Raw genomic sequence first — 26595 nt, 5'->3', positions numbered from 1 at the left:
AGACCCTTCTCAGACCTGTATATCGAAGCTCGGCGGATTACAAAAAGTAACTTTCCATCAAAAAGTGCACATATTATCAAAGGGCATATTCATTTCAGCGGAACATACAAAGGACAGATTCATTTCCTGAGCACCCCTGCTAAGTTCTGATGCTTCTTTTCTAATAACACAACCTAGATCTCTGCGTGTGTTGCATAATAATGATATTGTCGGAATGAGAGTCACGGGGGAGTCTTGATGGCAATGCGGGTTATCAAACACGGACCAGTGTAATTTGATCAACGAGCGAGAAAGATACACATCGCTGGCCAGTCAGGTTACTTATTCCATGGAACAGAAAAATAATGAGAAATAACGGTTCCATAGGTAATGGGGAACATTTTGCGTAACACGGTTACCAGTTTGATTCAAGCTATGGCCCTAGCGGCTGTACTGCAAGCAGATAATACCGTAATGTACAGATTTTGTCTACAAAAGCGTTCAAGCAGAGTGATGGTCTTGCTCTTTCATTTAGTATGGCGAATAATAATTCAACCGACAAAAGAAAGAGAGAGAGAGAGAGAGAGAGAGAGAGAGAGAGAGAGAGAGAGAGAGAGAGAGAGAGAGAGAGAGAGAGAGAGAGAGAGAGAGAGAGAGAGAGACAGACAGACAGACAGACGGACAGACGGACAGACAGATGTACAGAGACAACAAAAGGGGAAAACAGGCAGACACAGACTGACAGACAGACAGAGACTTTGGGAAAAGGGTCCTGAACACTCGGAGAATAGGTCGGTCTGTTACAGGGCAAATATCGAAGTTAGCCTCTGACACTTCATCAATGTGTACATTTTCTAAACAGGTTATAACTTCATGTTTCGAAAATCACTGACGAACCGTATTAGTAAGCTTACAGCATGATAAATTATTCTTTTGAAACCGAAAGGGTCTTTACGGCTTCACCTCTTGGTGTGAATCAAGCGTAATTGCTCTGAGAATTTACGAAATCTGACATCTTACTTAGTGTGCCTCATCTTTCAACACAATAATCTGGACTGCGTAATGGGGTGGGCATAGAGTTTTCGATTTCACCTCATTTTACGACAAAAATCTGTCGGAGAAAGCTTTACCGCCTGTGGAATCTGACAGTTTCTCAGAGACAAACATATCGGTCGGTAAAAGCATGTGGCAGCTAAACGTAAATTATTCATTTGCCCAATCGGCTTTGACATGAATTAGTCAGTTGCCATGACAACTGCAATCAGCAGCGCCTGCAATTTCAGCCGTGCGCGGCTAATAACGCTCACGTCCTTGTTAAATTGCTGAGAATGGAAAAGGTCAAAAGTCCAAAGGCAGAAGTTTCGTCTTCCTGGAAACCATTGCCCGTCGGGACTTGAGTGAATCCATGTGGATGTTGGTGCATGGCATTGCCTGATTCATCGGGTATCCAAGGAGGCAGCTTCGACTACATTCAAGGACTTCAAGAAGTATTGCCATATGAAATGACGAATCACGGACTGTTTCGTTGCAATTCTAACTTGTCGCGATATCTCGCCACTCTCATTACGCTTTTTGATCAGTTTTTTGAAAAAAATGAGCTACAAACAGACGGACTGAAGTGACGACGTATCACAGACGTCAACATCAAGAGAGATATTTTAGGTTTACCCTTGAAATTGTACGAAAGAATGTCTTACAGATGAAAGAATTGGCCAGATGCGATGTTTCAGATTATTAGCGTGGTGTCCTTAGGGGTCAGGATTGTCTGAATGTTAATTATGTGGTAAGCCACCAGGGAGTTAGATCGAGATTGTCTTCTAGCTGATGCCATCAAATGCCTTTGTCAAACATATGTTTGATTAAAACAGTCAAAACTCATATTTCAGTAAAGACTACATCGCTCACTGCAAACCTTTCAAAATTACATTTTATTTAGTTCCTGGTGGAGTTATTTCCAGTTTGATTTACCTAACTGTTAGACTGCGTTACAAATTTTGAAGCCCATCGTACGAAACCTTGACCGAGGAGTAGTATGGTGATGATGGCGATAGTGACAACGACAGCGGCGGCGACACTACGATGATGCTTATGGTGGTGTTTGTGGTGGTGATGATGATGATGATGACGATGACGACGATGATGAAGATGATGGTGGTGAAGATGACGGTTATGGCGGCGGCGGTTATGATTATAATGATCAAAGTCATCAGCAACAATTTAACTATTGAAGAAATTCCCTTTTTCGTAAAAAATAAACAATCTCCAAAATTATCGCTCGCCGCTTCAGTATCTTTTTTTCTGGCCTTAGCGTGGTGTTTAAATGTCAATTGACAGTACCTGTCGGAAATCCCAACTTAATGTTGCCGGTATTGGCGATATTTTATCCTAGTTGCTTTTTAATTACAGAGAAAAATGGGACACGTTGCCTTCGTCAAAATATGGCCCTGGTAAACATGTTTCACGTACATTTTTAATGATTGCATTGTATCGTAGGCCACGCAATAAGGCTAGCTTTCCCAAACATCCAGGCCATCATCAAAGTAGATTTGCAACTGATGTTGAGGAAAAAATATCTGCATGCGTTTTTAAGTTACAAAGCAACAATGCGCGAACTAGAATCATATGTCTGTACTGTTTTTTTTCAGTTTAAACATGTTTTTTGTGTTCGCGTTTTTTTTTTTCGTAGAGCTGGTATAATACCTGTGATAAATTTATGACCGGTCATTGTGCTTCCAGTGGTAGAGCATATCTGCGGGCGAACGTATCTATGGTACAACCAAGCTTTTCGGTCAATAAACTGAATATAGAATACTTCATCTTTGTAGTAGATTGGCCTAGAACCCTGTTTTTGGGTCGATATCACGACACACCGTTTATTGAATGCAAGACACACGATAAAAAACAAAGTAATCGAGAAATAAAATACATTCTCTAAATTCGACAAAGTACAAAGCGCGCGTGTTTGTTTGTTTTTTTGTTTACGTGTTAGCGCGACCTTGAAACATTATTGCCTAATTTGACAAAATCATTCAACTTCAAACTGATCCGTCTTGTGGAGTATTTTAGGGCTCAAAATGGCGCATGAGTGTAACTCCCTCAAGAAATCCTGACAAGGCAATAAGCCAACATCGGGATGAAGAAATGTCGTCGAGCGAAAGTACCTGAAATGAAGGCAACGTACACATAGTCCTTTCTATACATTCAAAGAGAACATTTCAACACGTCTTGGTACAGTGTGTTAACACCTGATAACACCTTGTAACAACAACACCCCACCCAATTAGTCACCCATGATCACCTCAGAGGGCGTTTGCGACTTGCGAAAGGTGTAGTATCTTTGCAAGCTCTCTCTGTTCTGAGTCACCGTGTCACCCATATCGGTCGCATTCACCTTGCTACCTGATATAGTCATAAATCACGATCACCTTTGGACTTGACTCACAAGCAAGACTACAAGCACAAACCAAAAATATCAATATGAATATTCGCTACAACCTTGACTCTATGCTTTTACATACCGCCCCCTTACGAGGACTTCGACCTACGTTCACATTCGATTTAAAGTCAAGGACAACGTTGACGCTTGGAAAAGATCATCTATTTAGTTCACAGCGGTATCATAGCATTATAAATGAAAGGGCGACGACATTCAGCAGTGTGCCAAGAATAAAACACAAGGACTTTATATCTGTGTGATGTTAAATTTAGATTACCGGTATTTGCATGTACACTCTATCGATTGTGAGCGACGATTAGAAAATTGCAGGCGATGCCATGAATCGAAACCAATACAATAGGTGTCAACGCCACTTCGGGTCATTAGTCGTAAAACAGTTATTAATTAAGGCACTTTAATAAACATAATAACAATTAAATTATTTTATTGTTTTCAAAGAGGATGCGTCGTGAATAGTTTTGGGTTGAGTTCGGCTTTTAGTCACTGAACGTCATATATCATGATATATAATGAAGCAGTGTTGCAGCAGGGTGAAGCAAAGAGCATAAAAATCTATAATTCAGAAATAAAGTTCTTCTGATCCATAGCCCGCTGTTTTTATACCCGGATATTTTCACTGGCTAATCTAACGTAGGGATGGTTTCACTACATGCCATATTGACCTCGACATTGGTCGATGCATTGTATGCCCTGTAAATACATGTATACTTTAAAGCGTGTTTGTTTGTTTGTTAATCTGTTTCTCCGATTACATGGCGCACAAATCATTTAAAGCCGTTATAGACTAGTAGTAATACCCTTGTTGCCACAGGGTACGCTCTATCCTTCCTTTCTGATCACTTCTTGTCAAAAGGGTGATTTCATTGACATTTGGCCGCGACATACTTTGAAACTGCCCTTCTTTTGTCACTACCGAAAAATTCATGATCAAAGAGTCATCAACCATAACATAACAACCCCAATTCATGTCCACATGTCTGTCGTTCAACTTGTCAACAAAGCCTTCACATGTGTGTCATGTCCAATGTTGTTTTTAGCGACTGAATTTTAGTCCGGAAAAGAATTCCTTTGCCGATAACAACACTGTACGTTGTACGCAGTTCGATATGTTGAAGCGGCAAATACTTTACAGGGAGGCAAAGACAATGAGAAGATTATCAAAATTTACATCTATTGCCCTGTAACAATATCAAGGACATTTAATCATTAGATGATTGCTCGAGTTACCTTGATTGTTTTATGGCGTGACAGTCATTTTATTTTAATAACTACCCATCTCTTCACAAAACGTCAATGTCAGTGACAGCTATTTTACATACTCAACGGTGTGTGTGACACATTTCAGCTCAATGTAACTGCTAAAAATAATAAAATATTGATATTTTAGAAGTTAAAAACAGTAAATGTGGGCTTTATAGATAGACCAACAAAGTCGATACGAGCATTCAACTCAAGTCGAGATGGTAGATATTTGTATTTAAAGATTTATCTCCGACCTATTACAGATACAGACTTCCAATATCGTCCATGTACAAATACTGAATCGTTTACGTAATGTCAGAGTAAAAGCAGAAAGTTTACAAAACTTGCTAAGACCGTCTGCGGCTGCGTGCGTATCGAACCCATACAACGGGTCTGTTTACTATGCTCAACCTCGATTGTGGAGGGACCGTAGCTCAACATATCCAAGCATCACTTTTGCATATCCAAAGATTTCAAAATGGCGACTGTACCGAAACCGGAGACAGCGGCCGAAGCAGCTTCATATAAAGGAAAGGACGCAAGTTCAACTAAAGTTTACAGTATTTGGCAAAGTCTTGCAGTAAGTTGCTGAGATTGAAGAGTTACAAAATGCTTCACATTTGATCGACATTTATCGCAAATTTCTGGCAAAAGGAAATTTTTGTCAACAAGAAAGTCGCGCAGCCGCAGACGGGACTATCCCTCCCTTTAACGGAATAATCAAATTTTGTTTTACAAACGTGTTGAGCTTCGCTTGATTCATCATCCAATTCGGTCGATACAAGCTTGTCTCGCGATTTAGTGCTCTACTGTAATTTTCAGTGGTATTATGTTGGCTGCGGCTGGCGATATATTCATGTGACATTTCCCCGAGTTAACATCTTCAGAAAACAGGGGAACGAAGAAAGATCTTTACTTCACCTAGAAGAAGGTCATTGAGGTCACACTGATTTGCCGTTACAGTCGCTAGTGAAGACAGATAGCGAATTATTGCGCAGGTCAAGATGACTCATAGTCGATTTCACTTTCGTTAAAATTGACTTTTTGCGAAAGCAGACGTTTTATGTTGTTCATTAAGTTAACTTTGCTACATGATTGTCGGGAAGGTGGGGGTTTCAAATAACACAACAGTTTCCATATAGGCCTATTGTCTTGTGTTTCTTTCGCATATTTCTATGACTTCTAAAAATAAATATAATTGTTGCTTTTGTTATATGTTGAATTAATTCTAGTGGGGTTGTGTCAAATTTTAAACGTCCACTTTGAAGGTTTACTGAAGTTCACATGCTGTTGGCATTATAGAAACACAATTTCAAAACAAATACATGTATCGTCAATGGTGACATGATGGTTTCGAAACTGAGGCAAGACTGTGTCTTTGTAGTTGTTGTATATAAGGACTGCTTCAAATAGTGGATGAAGCTGAGAGTGGACAGTTTTATAAGTGGGCAGATGTAAACTGTTTTCACTTTCAATTTTATGCTTAGGACATGGACTGGTAATTAGGAATATGTAGCCTAACAAGGTTACAAACTAAAATATGGTGTGAAAATATGACAAAGTCAATTCAAAAATATGTATGTATTCCCACAGCCAGCCTTAGGGAATAGTTTTGCTTTGGAATTCGTTGTGTTTTTGAAAGTTAAAGTTTTGGAATTGAGATAGTTCCTGAATAATATAGTGAATGTACACAACAGTCACCTCCTGTACTCAGTATAGTAAATAATATCCATGGCTCACGTTTTGTGATATATCCCTAAAACATGTCATATTAATAGTACCGGAATTTTAAATATGAGGCAACTGGTAATCTTGGCTTGCTGAAACTGTGAAAGATATCATGAGATTCGTGTGGTTTATGTTGGTTTCGGCAGTCAGACTGTTAGTTTGCAGAAATCACTGCAAAAATACTGTGAGCCGAACAAAGCGTCGCTGTTTCATTTTCCCGAGTGTGCGTGCTCGAGAGCGTCTGTATGTTCGGAAACTCTTAAATATAATCTGTACACCTTACGTTTCCAGACAGTCTGAACTGTGTCTTGAATGATAAAGTGCATTCATAGAATGCACTTTATGCTCGCGAACTGTAAACGAGACTCAGCGCGTATACAGAGCTACATTGTACCACATTCCCTCCGCCAAAAGAGTGTACTGTGGTTGTAAGCTTACTCAACAAAATTCAACTCAATGCGCCGATTGAAACTGGGTTACTAATGCAGTGCAAGTGTTTTAATCGAAGCTCACTCTCCGAGGCATCGAAAATATTGACAAATGCATAGATATTGAGTAACTCTATCCGTTATACCGCGATTATGAAACAGCATGAGGTCGCACTGCGAACATTGCACTATCGATCCGTGATTGTGAGCTTTTGAAAAGTAGTTGGGACTACTGGTGTTACGCATTCAAAGTCTCCACGGGAACCAGTTTAATGCCGAAATGTACATTTCAATGCGCTTTGACAGTTTGACCCCGGCTTACACGCAGAAATCAGAAAATATTCAATATGTGTCCGTCTATTGTGTTCAGGACACGGTACGACTTTACCTTCGGGAGCACGCCAGGTCCCTATACAGCACTTCCAAACCCTTCGCTGACCTTGACCACTAAACCGAAAAGCGACGACATCGCGATATCGCCTCTCGATCGCACGAATCAATTAGGCTACACAGTTTATTTGCTGCCGTAATCGCGGCGAATCTCAGGTCAGGGGTTATTAGAAATTCGGAAAGCGAGATTAAAACCGAACATTAATTCGTTAAATAGCGTGCGAAAGGTGTATTAAAACATAACACTCTCGAAGGACCAGATTAAACAGTGAAGAAATAAGATTTAGGATGAACACGTGATAACAGAAACAAATAGTGTACACTCAGGGGACACAGTCATTAATAGACTATTAAATATTCACATCTCATGGAAAATTCAATGATACATAAATACGCCACTTCCATTGATACCTGTTAAAGATAAATCATTGCGTTCTTTCCTCTTTGATTGTCCGTTATTTAAAAAATATTGCCTTTTGCTTTCATTAATTTAACAGAAACAGATACTCAAACGATACTTTTATTCATTCTAATTTTTGCTTTTAATCATAAAAAAACAGTTGTTCCTGTAGTGTAATGTGTTATAAATACTTACTGTATTTATGAATTCTATAAATATTATGCATACTTAATTGCTGTTACGATATCAGAGAGGTCACGGAAGGGTTAAGGAGACTCACGGGAAAAAATACTTGTGAGGTTTCATCACACATGTTATATACGCACATGATAGTGATTCTCACCTGACTCTTGAAATAACATTTACATCTTTCAGGTTACTGCAATACATTAATATATGCAAATCACTCGGTGTTCACCATTTCAATTTCATCTGTCATTGTTTGCCATGATTTTATACGATATTTCGGTTCGTAACACTTTTGAGCTTTCATTTTTTCGTGATCATGATGTCGTGCATTTTAAAAATTCAGTATGTTGAGAATCATCATCATCAACATCGTCGTGAGTAAATTATCATTTTTATTATCACCGTTATCAGTGCTGCTGTTTATGTGATTATCCTCTTTATCTAGCACAAGCGCGTGTGCTTTTTTTCTTACAGCTCCATCAACTTCTGATGTATTTTTCCGTTATTGCTCTATTCGTGAAAAACTATCTTGTTTCTACTGACAAAATACTGCTGAAATGCCCAGTGTTCAACTTGGCGGTTCAGTCTGTTCGTGTATGATGTCCAATGCTATTGCCGACACCTGTCATTGTTTGTCAATAAGAGTGTCATAAATTGTCAAACATGCATTTTGTTTACAAAGCTAATAATTTGCATTTCAGCATACTTTAGGGATAAGAAAGAGAAAAAGAAGAGAATGAATGTACTTGTTTTCGAAATCATGCAGTAACAATACAATTAAAAGTCAGAGTTATCGTTCTGTGGTCATATTTCTCAGTATAAATATTCGTAGTTTCCGGGGTAGATAGGATAAATTTCAGAGATGGAAAAGTCCCGTCATTAAATATAAAAACAGAGGACGACAAATTTAACCTTCCCTTTGGCAACACTCCTTCGCAAAAAAATTGTTTTTTTGGGCACAAATGATATTTCCCACGCAGAGCACGTGGCGTGGCTTCATTTGAACACCGACAACTCATCGAGAATGAAAGCTCAACCCAAAAGGATATAAATATGACCAGCTTTCCACGTGAAGTTTTACGAGGGACTATTGTATAAAAATAAATCAGGATATGCGATTGCACTAATATTTGCACATTATTTTATGTTTTTCAAATGGAAATGGAATATAAACGACTTCCTGTTAGTTTATAGTGTTTCGTTCGGTCCAAATGTTGAGAGGTCACAGAGGTCAAAGCCCCGAAGCAATTCACCATTATCATTGGTCGTTGATTGCAATTTTTCATGTTTATAGTAATTCCGTACACAGCAGAGTTGATGGATGTTCTACCGGTGTTTGGTTTTTGAGGGGACTGGTATGGGCAATAGATCATAAACTCTCGCTGCGAGCCACAATCACATCAAATCCCAACAAAGAAAACCGCTGTTAAATCCTCGACACTGTGCGCGACATGGAACAGAAGAAAACCCGTGAATGCGTTCAACACAGCTGTGTGCAGATCAAGCGGTAATCCATTACGTTGCGAACACGGGTCGCCCATAACAGGAGATGGTCTAGCTTGTTTTTTGTCCATATTTGATAGATTTAGAGCTCATCCGATTCGCATTACCGCCCTTTCATGTCGCATCAATTTCTACAGCTTTGAATATTTTGACAATTTTGCATGAGCGACATAACCCCGAGGCGTTAATTCATAACGCTTTTTTTCTTCTCCAAACATATCTAGCAGAAGACACAGCTGGATAAGCGAATCTGTACGAGGGGGTAACCCAGTCTCGTATGTACCAATGTTATAACCCTGCGTTTGAAACAGCGACAAGAAAACATCTGCTCAGCTTTAACTGCTGTTTTTAGATCGCTGCGTCTATTTTTAAGACGGCGCTCGTCAACGAAATAAACAACAAATATGATTGTGCAATTTATTTCAGGGATTAATATTTCGGTTTTTCAAGTTATTTGACGGGACTTTCTTTCCGCTGCTACTCTCTTCAGTCTTCAAGCAAAGCTTAGCATTTGTTTGTCATTTATTAATGGCCGAGGATACAATACAGACTAGATATTTAGCTTTTTCTTTGTCTTCTCGGGTGCGCATATTTAAAAATTCTGTTTTGTGCTACGATCCTTCACAATCTACTGCAGCTGGAAATATTGACGTTCATCTTTCATATCAAGTGAAAACGAATGCATGTCAAGGTACTTTTCCAGTTCCAAGAAGCAGAAAAAACAGTATATCACCATTTTATCACAAAATCTTTGAACTTCGCCTTCACGTTTCAGCCGCGAAAACTCTGATCAATTCTGCGCTACGTGTTTCAGCCCTCCTAGGGGTACCTTAAGATATTATCATTTTCGTAAAATTTATCCTAATATATACAAAGTCGGAAGTTTCACTGTTATGACAGCATAACAATTATTTAAACTGTAAAACGAGTCACAACTTTGGAAAATCATGTACCTTTTAAGAAATATATGGTTTTACACCCATGTTTTTCTTGGTTGCCAAAGACTTAAACATACTATTACTGCTATAAGTAAATGAAAATACTGCATTTGGATACCCCTTATAATAATAATAATATACTGATAAAATGTTGATTCTTAAATAAAAGCTTTCTTAATATGCCATCAAATAACAAACAATATTTATTTCCGTTTCGCTTGTTGATTTGAAAATAGACGGCACGCCCTAATGATGACTCAAAGACAATCATAATGACTGATAGGTAACACTCCATCGCCGATATTTCAAATACTTTGTACATAGAGACAATAGCTTTAATTTATGATTTAGAATCATACAGGCGTGTATGGTAGACAGTTCCACGTGCATTGCTGTGATCGGATTATGACCTCATCTCCCTCTGGATGAGGTAACGGATAACGTGGTGTTATGTCAAATATGTCAGGTACATTTGTTCTAACGCGGAAGATGATACATGCCTATCTCCGCTCCCCACATGTTGCAATACATGGCTTCAACAGTCTTTCCTTGGATTAATATTAAAAATTTACCCAATTTGCTCAGGCAAGATAAAACCACATATGCACAAAATATATCAAAACAAACCATCTTCCAGATATAATTTTTCCTAAATTCGATGTTCTTTCTTTTTTTTTCAAAAATGAGAATTCAGACCGTTACATCCGACATATAACACCTTGACTGGTCAATGTTTTTACCCAAATACATTGTCTAATTTACTTTGCATCCTTTCGGGCTCAACCTGCCGGCAATGTCGCCTCGCGACATATGTCTTTCCGTATGGCCCGCCCGCGCTTTGAAACACCACATTACTCATGCGATCTGACATATACGGGAAATTATCTACCTCTGAAACACTATATGAAGCACATACTATTCATGCTGTCACAACCGTAGAGAGAGAGAGAGAGAGAGAGAGAGAGAGAGAGAGAGAGAGAGAGAGAGAGAGAGAGAGAGAGATAACGTCGGTTGGTGCTTGAAACATATACGTGTACATGTAGTTATAAATGCAGTTAGTATTCCAAAAATAATATAACAAAGACATATAAACGTAATACTGTTATCAACAATATAATCTTACTCAGTAGCTTAATTAAGCATAATCTTGTTTTCCCCGTTATAATGACTGCTGAGCACCCAAATATACATTATTTTATGCTGGTTTCTTTGTGTCAGAATTTGAACAGATACAGCTTGGATCCTCGTTCAGACGATGCATCTTACCGATGAGGTAAAACAGGAAGGGAGGAATAAAACATATTTTGGTATGGTTTCATTCCTAGATCCTGTAAACTATCCGTATTTGCTTTCTTTTGGCTTCAAAAATAACTCGAGCAACGAAAATGCAGGCCATTTTTTTCTGTTTTATTTGCATAGTCAATACGCAGAGCTGGCAAGGTCGCCGGCTACGGGCCTCCGGCATTGGACGCCCGTTCGAAACAACACAATGCTCCATTTACTTTTTACCTTCTTGAGATTTTAGTCACTGCTCCAACGTCGTTCATCAACGCAAGAGCGTTGCTAATTTGCATGATGGCAGAGCACTCTTTGTTAAATACGATAGAATAAACGAGGTGACTTGTGGATGTCTGGATTGTTCGCTGACCCGAGCGACCCGATGTCAGACATTGAAGCACTAGAAACGACTAGTCATTACCCTAATAGTGAAATGTGCACTAGTATCTTAGATCAGTACCCACGACTAATTCTGTGTTTCTGTACCTTGGGTAAAACAGCCTGTCCTATAAGAGGCCTTGTGTTGTGGCGCTGAGATGCACAGATGGTACACTGCATGATTATGAGACAGATCTGCGTAATACGGTAGCCACATTTCAACTCCATAAACAATATACCGGCTGTGTGATGATTTTCGCGCAACCACTTGACTATAAGTACGCAGCGCATCCCAACGGCGGGCATTCACAGCTACAAAAGCGACGACAACAAGCCATACCGCTCGATGATTGATCGTTGACGGCTACAAGCTGAACATCGATCGGGCAGCGGGGTTCAGACTACACGCGGGCAGCGTTGCATTCAACTCAGGTCATTTTATTCATACGTATATGAGAGCTCAGGGTCGTTTCATACGATAAAAAAATCGCTCAGCTAATATGTATTAATTGGATAGTTGTATATACGATAGCGGTGTCCAATTAGTAGGATTCAGCTGCTATGCTAGAGACGTAGTAATTGAGTCATGCAATCAAAAAGAACTCCCCACTCTTAAAATTGATGTTCGTTTTGCTAGTATTACGTTCTATATCCGTGTTAATGTTTTTTGTTCAACTCTGTTTATGCGCATGCTACTACAACATTGCTGATCTCCGCTTATTGCCTATTACTAACAGCAAAAGTACGTACACGAAAATAAATTCGCGCAGGATTATTATTACTCATTAGGATGTATCCCGTAAAAGGGTAATAATCAGTAGGATTCCAGTATTTACGCGCTATTTCACGGCTCACTGTCGTTGATCCCGCGTGCACGCGAAAGTAAAAGTGCACGTCAACTAACGACCATGCGAAGTGAGTGTGATGGGACCACTCCCAGAAATCGTCCGCGAGGTGAAAATATTCCACTGAAAATCTTAACAGAGTTTGTCCGAAAGGTTGTTTTTACTCACCCGTTGAAATCCGTCAACGTTTTCCGTATAAATGGCTGCTTGCCTCCTCCTCGGGAGAAAGGGTTTGTTGTTAACTGAAACGGTAATCCAAGTGAATGGGCTGAGCAAGTGTCATATGTTGTATAGAGCACATACGAACACATCAACAAAAGCTGAAATTGAGTAAGTGGTATACTCCATCGCCAGGGGGCGCCCCGCATAGCTCATAGGCCAATGATGCGTATCAGCTTATCGTTCTTGTCGTGCTACGAATAAAATAAAATCAATATAATAAAGTAAAAAAGGGGTCTTGTGCATACAGCTGCTAGACGGTTGTTATCTTTAATCTTCTGTCAAGACAAAAAATGTGAGACCTTATTACAATAATTGACTTTGTCATATTCTTAGTCGATTTTTCCGTTTTGATAACTTGCCTCATGAAGATTAAATACATAAATGGTTAATGATGCATCTCGTTGTGAACAAAAGTAATGATTTTCTGCGGGTCGATCGAACACAATGCATCACACTGCGTACACAGGGGCATGACAAGGTCAATTTCAAGGCCGCATTTACTGTCGTGCCACACCGATTTAATCGTGACAAACCAGATAAAACCTTATGGGTAATAGGAAGGACTTGATTACATTACATTCAGTATAAATTAACAGAAAAATCCATGAAGCTTCTATAGCACTTATTTATACCAGCAACTGAATCGCCAAAACACAATAGAAAAGTGAGTATTATTTTTTTTAATAAAGCACACTCAATTTTGATTCGCGTGCTTCGCCGAAATTTGAATATTCATATTGAATAATTTGCATATTCAAACCGTAATAAAAAGTGAATCATTCAGGCAAAAGACACACGCTGTTGAACGCTCATTTTAAATCATTTGATTAAGCTTCAGTTTTAACATACGCAAAAGCCTAACTATTGATTTAATAGTATCCTTATCTCATTCTTGGCACGGCATGGCGAGTCACTGTTTTCGCTCGAATGTACAACTGTGAATATCAAGTTGAACGCAAAATGCCTGAAAGGTGTAACTTTAAGGTGATATACGCGCATCACAACAGAAAGTTTCAAATGTTGCTCGACTTTTCCGGAAGGAAACTACAAACCATTTTCTTTTGTAATGAGCATTTAATATCAGGGAGTTACGTTGCAGATTTTGGTATCAGAGAAACAACTTACATAAAATTTACTGCTGTTTGAAATTATTGGCGGCCGTTCTTTCTGTTAAATTATGTTGGAAAAAATCAACTGTTCGATTTTCACAAATACAAGACGGTGAAAACTTGATTTGCAAAACAAGCTTCAAAATCAGTCGACACGAGCAGCAGAACAGTGAAGTGTTGTTAAAAATTGGGAATTTCAAATCTGTCCCGGGGCGTGAAGCATATACTTTACAGTTCCAGGCTTGTTATTCAGTCGTAGGAAGGCACTGAACCAACAGTGATCGAATTGTGATTAATACTATACCGGTATTTATGTACTGTAAACGAGTTCAGGTAGTGATACAGTGTGTTGACGAGAAAATGCGATATTTGTTTGACGCACGAAGTCGCACATGCATCAGCCTTGTCAAATATGTGATCCCCGTCCGGCCAAATGATTAAATATCTGTTTTTAGAGTTATGCTGGAGACAAATGATTATAGCCAGAGTGACATCTGCATCTCAAAGTAAGAAAATTTGTACATACTTTCAAATAACCCTTATCGGTTAGCGCTACGCTCCAGATCCTTCATCAGGTCAAATACATGTAAAACAAAATGTCTGCCATCAACTGGTGGTAATCTGTAATTTTCTCATAAACAATAACCCAAGTTGAAAGACACAAAGAATTGACATAAAAGAAGTCAAGGTTATCGTTTTAGTGTATATTCATTTCAAGGCCATCTGTGTCACACGATCGTCACATAGAGCAATTTTTTTTGGTAATTTAACGAATCTATAGTTTTTAGATTAAATAGGTTCAATGAACGTGGAGATTTCTAACCAACTTATGATATAAATAAACCGCTGTCCTAAACTCTCCAGAAACAGAAAGTAGAGGTATGTCTTTCAAGCCTTACATGCTGCCCGAGCGTAGTGAAATTCTTTAAACGGTGTAAGTCTCTTCAATGGTGTGGTGTTTTAATTTTTCACATCGAGAGCATGTCCGCTAGAGCGTTCAGTGAATAACAGAACTCATTCCCAGTTCAGTACACTAACAGCATTGTGAAGGCGGCATGTCAGAATCAAAATGGTTGAAAACATCGTTAAGTTTAAAATCATTGCGTTTACTTTAATAGCACGGTCTTTATCATATGTCTTCCTTTTAGTTTTCCCTCCGTATACAGAGGCTGCGATCATTTTCCTGTTTTTTATTATCCTTCTTTTGAAATATTTACATAATAATACGAGCTACATGTTTTTTTTTTCAGGTTAGCTGACTCAATATATCATGTACATCCGTTACAAGTAGACAGTCTTCCAATACAAATATTATAACGTGAAACGTTTGATCGAATGCCGCAGTCAGTATTTTAAGGACAACTGCAAATTAGGCATCTGAACACAAACAAACACAAATACAAAGAAACGGTCAACTTGCACATATGGGCAGAGAGCTACCGTATATGTACCGTGCAGCAAACAATAGACGAACCTGGTCAAGAAAGATGCTCGGCGCGTGTCAAACAGACACATAAATATCATATAATACCAGAACCTTGGACACTCAGTGGGCAGTGTTCTGTCGAGGCCGTCCATGAATCATGCTTTACTTCGTGAAATTTATGATGGTACCTTATTAAACTGAACAATATTTCTTTTCTTTTGAACCATTAGGCCTAAACCTGTTAATGAAAAGTTACAAATAGACGTACACAAAATGAGCTACTGTTACGTTAATTGCAGTTTTGGGCTCAACGACCAGATAGTATAATATTTTATATTTTTCTTTTACAAGGTAGACACCTAACATTTATCATATTCGATGGACATAACATCCGAAGTGAAAATGTCCATCGTCCATTACTTGGACTACAGTCCCTCGGTCTGTGCTTGGTCGGACCAAGCAGATCGAGTCGACTCGTGACAATATTACAAAATGCATTTTACAAACTCCATAGATTTCATAATCCAATTCGCCAGGTGAGCAATGTTCTCACTCTTTGCTATGCTTTCGGGTAAGCATGTTACATAGTTAGCCTGTTTTCGACTTTTTTTGCGACCACTACAAAAACTCAAAAGGTAATCCTGGCTTTTTACAGTTTTCCCATACTAGAAACTTGTTCCCACACCGTTATTGAAAAAATGTATCTGCTGCAATAGGTGAAAATATCAACTTGGTCGGGATGACAGCGCCCTCTATTCAACTGACGCACAACGGGGATGCTATAATATGCGAGACGCGAATCATCAAGCGCTGTCCAACATATTTTGTACTGGAACGTGTTCTGAGACTTGGAGAAAGAGGCAGTGTGTCATGTGACCGTCTTTGACGGGTACATTTCATGCCCCACGTTTTCTACGAAATGCCGCCGATGAGATGTCAATCGGGGTTGTCTATGCCACCAAACATAAAATAGTTTGACACAACGATTTCATCTGTATAGTGGCATAAAAGCTGGAGTTTAACAAATGTCATAATTAAAACTTGAAAGATCCCTCTGATATTGAAGTTACTTTATTTTCGTGGAACATTTCATAAATGGGGGTGGGGGGTGGGGAGATTTCTGTACCAGCAGTCTTATTTTCAAGAACTGAGTTAAAGTGTTTCACTGAAATGATAAACGTTTATTCAATGGTATCACAACAATAGGTATAGGCCAGGTGATCTATTGGTTACCTCCGACTATTATTTCCAAATCAAGTCTATGCTGGCAATATTGGCACATCACCTCCAAAACATTACTGAGGGAGACATGGTATTTAGATGCAAAACACCGCTGGATTTCCAAGAACTTAAAATAAGAAGTATTAATAACGACATAATGGGACTAATACAAATCTAAAATAACTATGATTTTATTGCAAATGTTTTACCACAGGAAAGTTGTTACAAGCCATCGTCAGTTTTCAACAACCCTCACTACTTTGTCCCGAGCATTCCTCAAAGCTTTCAGCTGGTAAAAAACCGCATCAGTCTCCTGCCCTGCTTTGGAAGTTTTAGACAGGCGACATCATAATGCTGAAACTTCTTCGATGAACGAAAGGGCTACACTGTAACTCGGGTTGTGTGGCTCTGCATGAATTGTTACAGAAAGTGAATCTCAACAGCGTCACCAACGGCAGGTTAGATACTCAACTGCGCCCTCTATAGCCTACCCATGCAAATAAGGATATTTAGAGTCTGTTCAATCGCGTCTGACGCTTCTCCCAACGACTGCACGATCAATATTAACCAAAACGCGAGAAAATGAGTTGATAAGTGGTATTTGTTGTCTATGATGTTTTTTACAGCATGCCTATCCCTTCCCGTAGCAATTCATTCCTTTTCAAATGCCCCGACTACATCTCTACAACTCAGATTTTTCTTCGCTCTGAGTTTCTTCATCTGCCTCTTCCGTCTTCTCAACTACTTTTGGTACGTAGGGACCAGTCTTGTATTCCTCTGGTACCTCGCCATCTGTGGATTCTTTTTTATAAAAACCTTTGTTCACAAGGAGATCGTTGAGGGCCTCCCTGTCAAAGGGGCTCAAATCAATTTTCTGAAAAAAATTGGAAATAACAGTTGTATGAATTTGAAATTTGATTTATGTACAAGCTCCCTTACATAAGAAGTGGAAACTGTAATTCGCAGTCACTTTTCATGGTAACCTTAATTCTAGCCCTTTTAAAAATACTTTTTGATTTCAGTTTCAAAAAACAAAATATCAAGATACTGGAAAGATTAAGTTCCTTAAGATCAGGGCCACAAGAGAAGGGCCACGAAATAAAATTTCAAACGAACATTTATATATGTATGCACCCAAACTTCATGCTTCCATTCAGGGGTTTCTGCTTGGTAAACAAAGATTATTCAAATATTTGCGAAATGAAGGTGAACATGGATATGCAGGCAGAAGTGTAGCATATTTTGAGCAAAAGCACATACATGGACAATATTTTGAGTCCAAGTTCATGAATGAAGCCAAAGTCCATCTGCACCTAGTTTTATATACATGCGATGTAAATTTCTACTTTACCTCAACGGTGGCGCCATCCTCATCAAGAAGAAAGAGATCAGGATTGCGGCCTGGAATTGGTTTGAATTCTACATTGTGGCTGTGGAGGGGGGTGTGTCAAGGAAGACATGATACAAACGTTTTTTGACAAAAAGAAACTTCAAAGCTCAGCCAAGGAAACTGATGGAATAGTGTGAGTCGAGGGTCAAAAGTTGGAATAAAAGAAGAAATACAAAAAATCTATTACCATAGTTTGAATCAATTTTATTCAATGTGAGTGTTGATATGTCACTATGTGAAGTAGAAATGAATGAACAAAAACTAAAAGTCTGAAAACGATGGGTCAAAGAAAGAGAACTTTACTGAAAATAACTCTTGCATTGCATAGATTCAACAAACTTCATACTACACAGCCAAGTTCGTTCAGTAGTTCATACAAATGCACAGAAATATACTTTAATAATATTGCACAAACATACAAGGTGCGATGTGGCCTCATGAAAATGTGTTGAAACCAGTACACACTGCAACTAGTGTGACAGCTACTGTAACTTTGACAATCTTTGTAGTAATTTTGATCCATGTATCAACAATGGTTAATTTTGTCTACTTGCTGAGCATATGGAAATATCAAGTATTTGGTTTGTCAATGGGGCATGTCAATGTGTGACGGGCATTGTCATTGCTGACCATCAGGGTCAAGTGCAGATCTGAATGTGGGATACACGTAGGCAGTCAATGTTGACAAGTTGAGTACTGGGTATTTCAACAGGCAGTGGGAAGTAGACCTCGAAACAGTCTCTGACACAAACAACAAAATAATAACTCATAAACTTGAAAAAAGGTAGAGTTATTGGATGTAAAGGTATTATCTACAAACAGATTTGTTGGAAAAAATCCAAATTTGAAACTCACACCATACTGGGAAATTAGTCAATTATCATTGCATTCATTATGCATGGCTGGTACCATATGTTACAAAAAACAGACTCAAATATTCTCACCAGATAAACAGGTATTCAAGATTACTCTCTTTACAATAATTTACAAATTTCATCATTTTTCAACTTTTTGTCCCCACTTTCTACCAGATGGAATTTATGTTGTAAGTTTCAATCCTATTTCAGTAACAGCACATTTATTTCAATTGACACAAAAACAATGGCATATTCGATTCCTTGAATACTACAATATTGATTTTGTCTGAAAAAAATTCAACTTCTCTCGGAGTGTTTCAGACATCAATGTGTACAATGTGGTTCATTTGCCTTTATTTTAAAAGTTTGAATGACGATACACAACTTGTCCATGAGTGCTGTCCATTTCCTAGTAAAATATCCTATAGTTGTATTTCTAGCAATGTCAAATTGTGCTTATTTACTGAACCATTACGTCCGTGGTCATTAAGCACACATTGCAATTAAAAATAGCACCATTCTTATCGACTCTCAATGTCCACACCACCATCAGAGTATGAAAAGCTATCAGTCACCCAAGTTTTACTTCTTGATTGCTTTTGTATTGCTTGGCCTTACAGCTTTGGTCAAAATTAAATTTTTGTGTCGGTAGCAACCTGAACATTTATGATTCTAACTTTCTCCCCGGCTGTAGTAGTGTAACCATTGGCACAATATTCTGGTAATGCACCAATATATTTGGAAAAGAATTCGAATGAATAAATATAAATTCATTGGCCTGGAAAGGAACACATTTTGTTTCATAAAAATTAAAAAAAAAGCCTTTTTCAAACTGACCTCACAAATTATTGGCCAACAATTGTAACAGCTGAGACTTCTAAAACTGATTCTGTTGGGCGACGGGACAAAATTTGGAAGAACTGTTTGAATGGAAAGAAATTCAAAAAATTATAACAACTGGTACTAATGCTATATCAAAGACTGATACACTTTCTTTGAATAATAATTTGTTCATTAAACTTTACATCATTATAGTTATACATCACTATAGTTAAAAGATTGCATTTTACAGCCAGTTCAACCCCCAAATCCTTGTTTAAGAAGCCTACACTCATCCCTGAAAACAATAAACTTGGGTTAAACCATCGATATGAAAGGGCTGATAAAGTGAACCCCCCTCTCCCAAAAAAAAAGATGATAAAATTCTGTACTTGCTGATTGAAGTTCATTTTCTTATTCCAGTACAACGGTGAAAAATGGCCAATTTACAGTTGCGATTGGGTTTACCAGGAAAGTGACATCAAACTAGATGCTAGCTCTAACAACGATATGTGTTCTTTTGGTATCCAGTATGTATATTCCGGCTTCCAGCTTTACTGTACCATATTGGAGGCATATTTCATGTACTACATCTATCCTGGAAAGATCATCAGATTAATCATGTGACTGAATATTGAAATGTATGCGGTAGCTTGTCCCGAGTGATAACCATCTTGCTGGCAGAGTGTGTGTTTTGAATGAATGACTTGCTCCATTCAAATGCAGACTTGTAAATAGACATACTCATATATCTACCATATGGCCATGATAATGTGCATTGTGAGAGTTTCACACTGGCTGTAAATATTTCATCGAGCACTTAACCATTTTATGTTTGAAGTGACCTCTTCTACTGTCTCAATCTCTACATCTCACGCAAGGAAATGAAAACAGATTATATTCCACGTTGTGAGCACAAAATCCACGTCATGCAGTCATTTTTTACCCATCATTCCATTTTTCAATCAGGGTTTGAAATCCAAATCAACTCTCCCTGTGATAAGCTCAGTTTTAAAACCGTATATGAGTTTTTCAAGCCATATGGATGAGTGTAAAATACAAAAATTAAAAACTAGAGGTATTTTTTCTGCTTCAAGATAACAATCACTATTTCCTGTCTGAACATGTACCAGCTATCACAAAGGTTTCATCACTATGCTTGTGTTGGTGCATCGAAAATTCTTTTATTTTACGGAACAAAACAATCATCTGAAATTATCCCTCTACTCGCATGTACGTGGCACCCTTTGTCCAGTCAAATACAGTAAAATAACGCATGCAAATCCATGGAAATGACTATGTCTATGGAAGGTAAAGACAACATATGGCAACTCAGAAAAAAAAATTTCAATGAATTCTGTACATCATGCAATACAAAAAAAACCTTGTTAGGTCTTTGGACTAATGGGATAAACAAACAAATTTTAAAGAAAGAATGAAAATATATTTTAGTAGGGAAATAAGGAATCCAATGTGAACAAAGACAGAATAATCCATTTTGATCACTGTTGTTGACATGCAGCATGCGAAGCCAAAATAGTCATATCTGTCTCCTTGCCTTTTGTTTATTTAACATCAAGTGAAATATGGAACAACGTCAAAGGGAGAAAGGTGATAACAAACACACATAAAATGACATGATAAAACTACAAAACAGAAGCATGGCATAAATTAACCAAATTTACCGGTTTCCTTTAACCTTGTTTTCAAACTTGAATTTTTTCACATTGACTCGTTTCAACCACTTCCATCCCTTTTATTTTCTAATTTTCTGTACACCAGAGTAAGTGAGAGAAAATGAAAACATAAACATTTTATAAAGTCATAACATTTATAGAGTGAGAAGCACACGTCTGTCACTCAGAAAGCCTTCTTTGTGAAACCTACCAGCAACTGTGTCACGGAATATCAATAAAAATACTCTTTTTCCATCAATACTTGGGAAAATAAGGTCAGATGTGAATGTGATGTCATCAATCGTTCAATCTTTCAGTGAATGACCTGCCTTTGTTTCTCTTCTCCTCTAATTTTCCCTCTTGCTTATTTGAAGTTTGTTATAACGCAGGTAACAATGAAAGATATTTTGCATTCTTGATCATGCTAATCTCCAAATTCAAGGGAAACAAAGGACAGCAAAAGACCTGTCATAGTTTACTGATCTCATCCCTTCCAAACACTTGTAGACCACTTCAAATATCTGCATTCCTCTTAATATTGATTTTCAGCAAATGGAATGAATCTTGTGTGTGGATGAAACTGTACGTAATCGTACAAAAAATTTATCCATCTGTTCCGTCAGTAAAAATAATTCAGAGCAGATTATGAGGAGTAGCATATGCTTCAAAGGCTACTGTGCTTGGTTCTCTGTTCACTAGCGTTGGAAATTCCGGATAATATTTAAGCAATAAAGCAACCCCAGCGATGGTATACCACTCGATTTTGACCAGTTCACGACATATATGCACGAGCGATAGTGAGTGCATATATGAAGTGAACTGGTCAAAATATCATGGTATACCGTCACTGGGTGTGCTTTATTGCTATTATATCATAACAGTATATTGAAAGTCTGGGATGAAGCGTCAAAAAAGGATTTTGGACTTGCCGAAAGTTCGCATGTGTGCCAACCGTAGTTTATCGCGAATATACCACGGTTCTTGTCACGTCTTGACCAATCAAATCGCTGCATTTGCGCGATCAATATACTGGTATGATATAATATAACTTTTTCCATCGCATCACTACATTTGTTATATTCTCTATATGTTTGTCAAAGTTGTAAGCCCTTTAGACTGTGAACTGTGAACAACATCTATGGATCATGGATTTCTCACAAAGATATTGACCAAATTTCACATATATGCGCAGAAAGATGGTTTCAAACTTACAAGACAACTATTACCACCCTGCATGAATTCATAGATTGTCAGTCGATTCATTCAAATCAGCCCACAAAGACCCCTGTACTACATGTGCCTGTGACAATATCCCCGTCAGGTCAAACAAGATAAAATCAACGCGTTTTTGAAGCAAGATAAGACTATGAAATCATATTTATGGGTTTTTTTGGTCTTCCAATGAGAAAGAGAAACAGGAAACAGTTCTTCCAAATAGAAAGTTTGTTTTGAGTAATATTGAATAAGCTACGGATAACCAACTCAACCTTATAGTGGCAGATGAACTTGGCAGAAAATGGGTTTATGTGAATTCTACCATATGTCTACTGACTTGGATGAAAAACATCAATATGTACATGAGCCCTAATTTCATTTGTCTGGTAAAGAAAAGAATCATTTACCAAAATGCTACTGGTGCCAGTAAATAAAACCAAAATATGACCGCAATGTTTGCTCATAAGAGCCTCCATAGCACCATTCAGCAAGCATATTTACGTACAGAAAAAATGGAATGTTGGTAGTACCACAAACAGCTGCCATGATCACACACACACACACATCACAGCACCATTGAATTCTACCAGTGACTACCTGTTACATCCTCTGATATGCAGAGTTCATGGAAACATATTGCTGATTAATTATGGCATCCATTGTTGAAACTTAATGCAGCATGACGTTGCTCACGGAAACAGTTGTGCATAATTTTTTATGAGGATATGAATATCACAATTTAACGCTGTGGGCAAATATTATGAGCTGTCAGTGTCATCACGCATGATACAAACACGATACAGACAGCTTGTGATTACACCGAGGCTCTCTTAGCTTGGAGATGGAAGATATATACTGCTACCCTGCAGAACTTTACTGAACCCTGAATCCGCAATTAGATACAGGCAACAATATCAAAAGAAGGGTGCCAGCTTACTAACTTTGCTTTTCAGATTTTGATTCTTCATGCGTTCTTAAAAATGAATCAGCTTTGTACAGTACAGTTATTAGATTTTATGAAGAATCTGATGAATTATGTCTCCATGAAAATGCTTGTCAGACATATCAGCACAAATTCATATGGAAGTTACAGAGAAAAATCTCTTTTTATTGAATCTATTCTTTCAGTAAGTGTAATTGGATGATGACAACCAATCTACATGGTACTAATCTCACACTTTCCAATATCAGAACAATGTGTTGATACCTTAAGTTCACAATTTTGGTCAAAATCAAGCATATACCAGGTTATTGCGGTGATGGTTCATGGAACTGCCACGGTTGCCCATACAGATCCATGACCCTTCCACTGTATTTTCTCTGTACAATATGGAATCTATATGCTATAAACAGCCATGCATGTGGGTGGTGAGCAAAGGGATTTTACATGCATGATTTGGTAAACAAAAAACCCAGGTTGAATGCAGGAAAACCTACAGTCTGGTGCTTGAAATATGTGTGTGTGAGTTCGCGTTCCTTGGAATTTTGCTGATGGCTACACGTTGCATGTGGCGAACACACATTTTTGTAGAAGTAAATCAAAGGCACATGAAGACACACCAAGCATGTCATCCTTGTTAATTTTTCATTTGAAAATGCAAATCTGTTATTAAATCAATTGCCCAAATTAAATCTCTTTTTAAAACTTACACAGTCACAATGACACAGCTGATTTTAATATTGTCAATAGAGCAACATAATGCTACATATTTCAACTTCCATTCACCACACAGCATTACAGTCAGACACATAATCTAAGCTTGCATAACATATCGTACCATATGGGCCCAGTTATATTTTTCATACATATGTAAATATAAACTATATTATCTACCACACATGAATTAGCAGCTCTTGAAAGTCACCAAAATAAATCAGACACAAAAATATTATATGTATTGCAAATATTAAATTACTTCTGCTGAAAATCTCTAGAATATACAAAGGATACAAATACGGCAAATCCTCATAGATGAATTTTTTCACCTTGGGAAGCCGGTTCAATCGTCATCCACTGCAGCTCTGTCGAAGGAATAGGGATCAGTCAGTTGCTAAATTTCAAGCAATCAAATCAAAACTCAGTCATTTAAAACTGAAAGTATTCGATATTTTTTGAAATTTCTCTGAAAGTTATGAAAAGGAGCCAAGGAACTGCTATTCACAGCTTTATCAGACGGTCTTCTTTCTGGACCTGTAGATTACCTAATCTGGAAGCAGCAATTCAATGCAATCTTGGGGTGAATTTCACCGAAGATTTGATAGGTAAATGTGTACAATGTGCTTGCTTCACAAAATACTGTCTTGATATCATGACCTAAATCACTGCATGCCAGCAGCAGATCCGGAAAGAAAAAATTAAGAATGAAAAATATTACATCAAAATATTTCCAAATCAAACACTTGCTGACTTCTGCAAGTTCATAAAGTGGACTTTCTTATCAGTTGCATTGTCTAAAGTTCAGAGATCTCATATATTGGGTATTGTTTTGATGATGAACAGATATGAGTATTGAGGGGTGATGAGATAAGATACAATTCAATGTGTACATCAAAGGGATTGCATTTATATCAATTTAAAGAAACATTTTATTATTAATTGGAAAATAAAGTATGAAACGTAGATATTACTGATTAAGTTCAGTATTTCTCATTCTGTATCTCAATCATTATCTGTTCTGACTTTGGCTGTAAATATAGCCACCATGGTAAACAGAATGTCCCAATTAAGGTGAAATATGGAAACCATACTCAGTTATCTCAATGTTATAAATTATACAAATTTCAGCTAATTATACTTTTGAAGGGGACTTCTATCAAAGTCTCCCATTCAAAGAGTACGGTGGCACTGCGCATACGCACAGTGGTTTATTTACAATTTACTCTTTTGAAGTGAACTGAAAGTCGTGGTATGGTCCAATTGTATGGAATTTCCTGTACACAAAAATATGTTGATTGGTTTAAAAGATCAATTTCATTCATTCCCTCCTATGTCAATGGCTCCCAGAACTAACTGTACTAAACATGAACTGTTAACCATGGAGGTAGGAAGAGATGAGACAATGAAATTGTCTTTCTATGAGCCCACAAATTTGTACCATGCTTTTCGAAATTTTAGGGATCCTCTCAGGATCGTTCATTTTTCACACCAATTGGTTTTTCGGGAAATTTTTATCGAAAAAATTGCACTGCCGATGGCAAAATGTAGAGTTTTAATTTTTAAATAGTGTAGTTGTATCTTTGGAAAGAGTGGAATTTTCAGTGGCCATGCACTGTCCTGTGCTGATTTTTCATGGAGCATGCAGTGGTGGTTAATTAAAGTAAAAATCCTCCGCGCGAACGCACTACAACATACCGTGACCTCCACTACCACAACAATTCACAACATATAAAACAACCCACAATAAGCACATCGATAATCGTTTTGAAGTGGCATACGTTGGCAAAGTTACGCCAGTTCAATGGTGCGGAGAATCCGACAACGATTCAGTCCATTAAAAGAAGGTGACTGGTTTTCGAGCAAATGCGGGATGCACAGAAACTTTTACAAGTCCAAAGTGTATATTATGTGGCATACGAAAGGTGGGAAGTTAATACGTGTACACCTTGCGTGTACACAGGGTCTGAAATATATGATTTTCATTTACCTCAACCCTAGCGCTCATGACTGGTTTCGTTGAGGCATCTTCTGCGAGTGCAAGCGCAAGCACTGCACTGAGATACAGCAATTTTGCTAACATGATGAGTCTGTCTGGTCCCTGTAAATTCCTAGTTGTCGCGTCCGTGCCCTAGATGAACAGTATCAAGGAAACCCTACAACAATTATATACTGCCTCTGGGTGGTGTGTCCTCTTCCCATTTGTGGGTTATATCAGGTCAAAGGTTAAATAATAGATAACTTATAACGC

At 38.0% G+C, this 26595-nt stretch overlaps 1 protein-coding gene and 1 long non-coding RNA gene across 2 annotated transcripts in view; both read right to left on the bottom strand.

Annotated features, from left to right (window-relative positions):
- Positions 1-13083, bottom strand: part of LOC139145008 (uncharacterized) — a 43852-nt gene extending 30769 nt beyond the window's left edge. Inside the window, exon 1 of the mRNA XM_070715895.1 lies at positions 12924-13083. The gene's annotated coding sequence lies outside the window, so the exon portion shown is untranslated. The remainder of the gene's footprint in view (positions 1-12923) is intronic.
- Positions 13084-16908: 3825 nt separating this feature from the next.
- Positions 16909-26565, bottom strand: LOC139145007 (uncharacterized). The gene is made up of 4 exons (XR_011554885.1): positions 26335-26565; positions 24642-24712; positions 18085-18163; positions 16909-17607 (listed from the first exon to the last, which is right to left on the bottom strand). It is a non-coding gene; the product is annotated as an uncharacterized lncRNA (long non-coding RNA).
- Positions 26566-26595: the final 30 nt, after the last annotated feature.

The sequence above is a fragment of the Ptychodera flava genome, chromosome 12 (assembly GCF_041260155.1).
Source record: "Ptychodera flava strain L36383 chromosome 12, AS_Pfla_20210202, whole genome shotgun sequence".
Taxonomy (NCBI): domain Eukaryota; kingdom Metazoa; phylum Hemichordata; class Enteropneusta; family Ptychoderidae; genus Ptychodera; species Ptychodera flava.
This window is presented reverse-complemented; position numbering and strand designations above follow the sequence as displayed.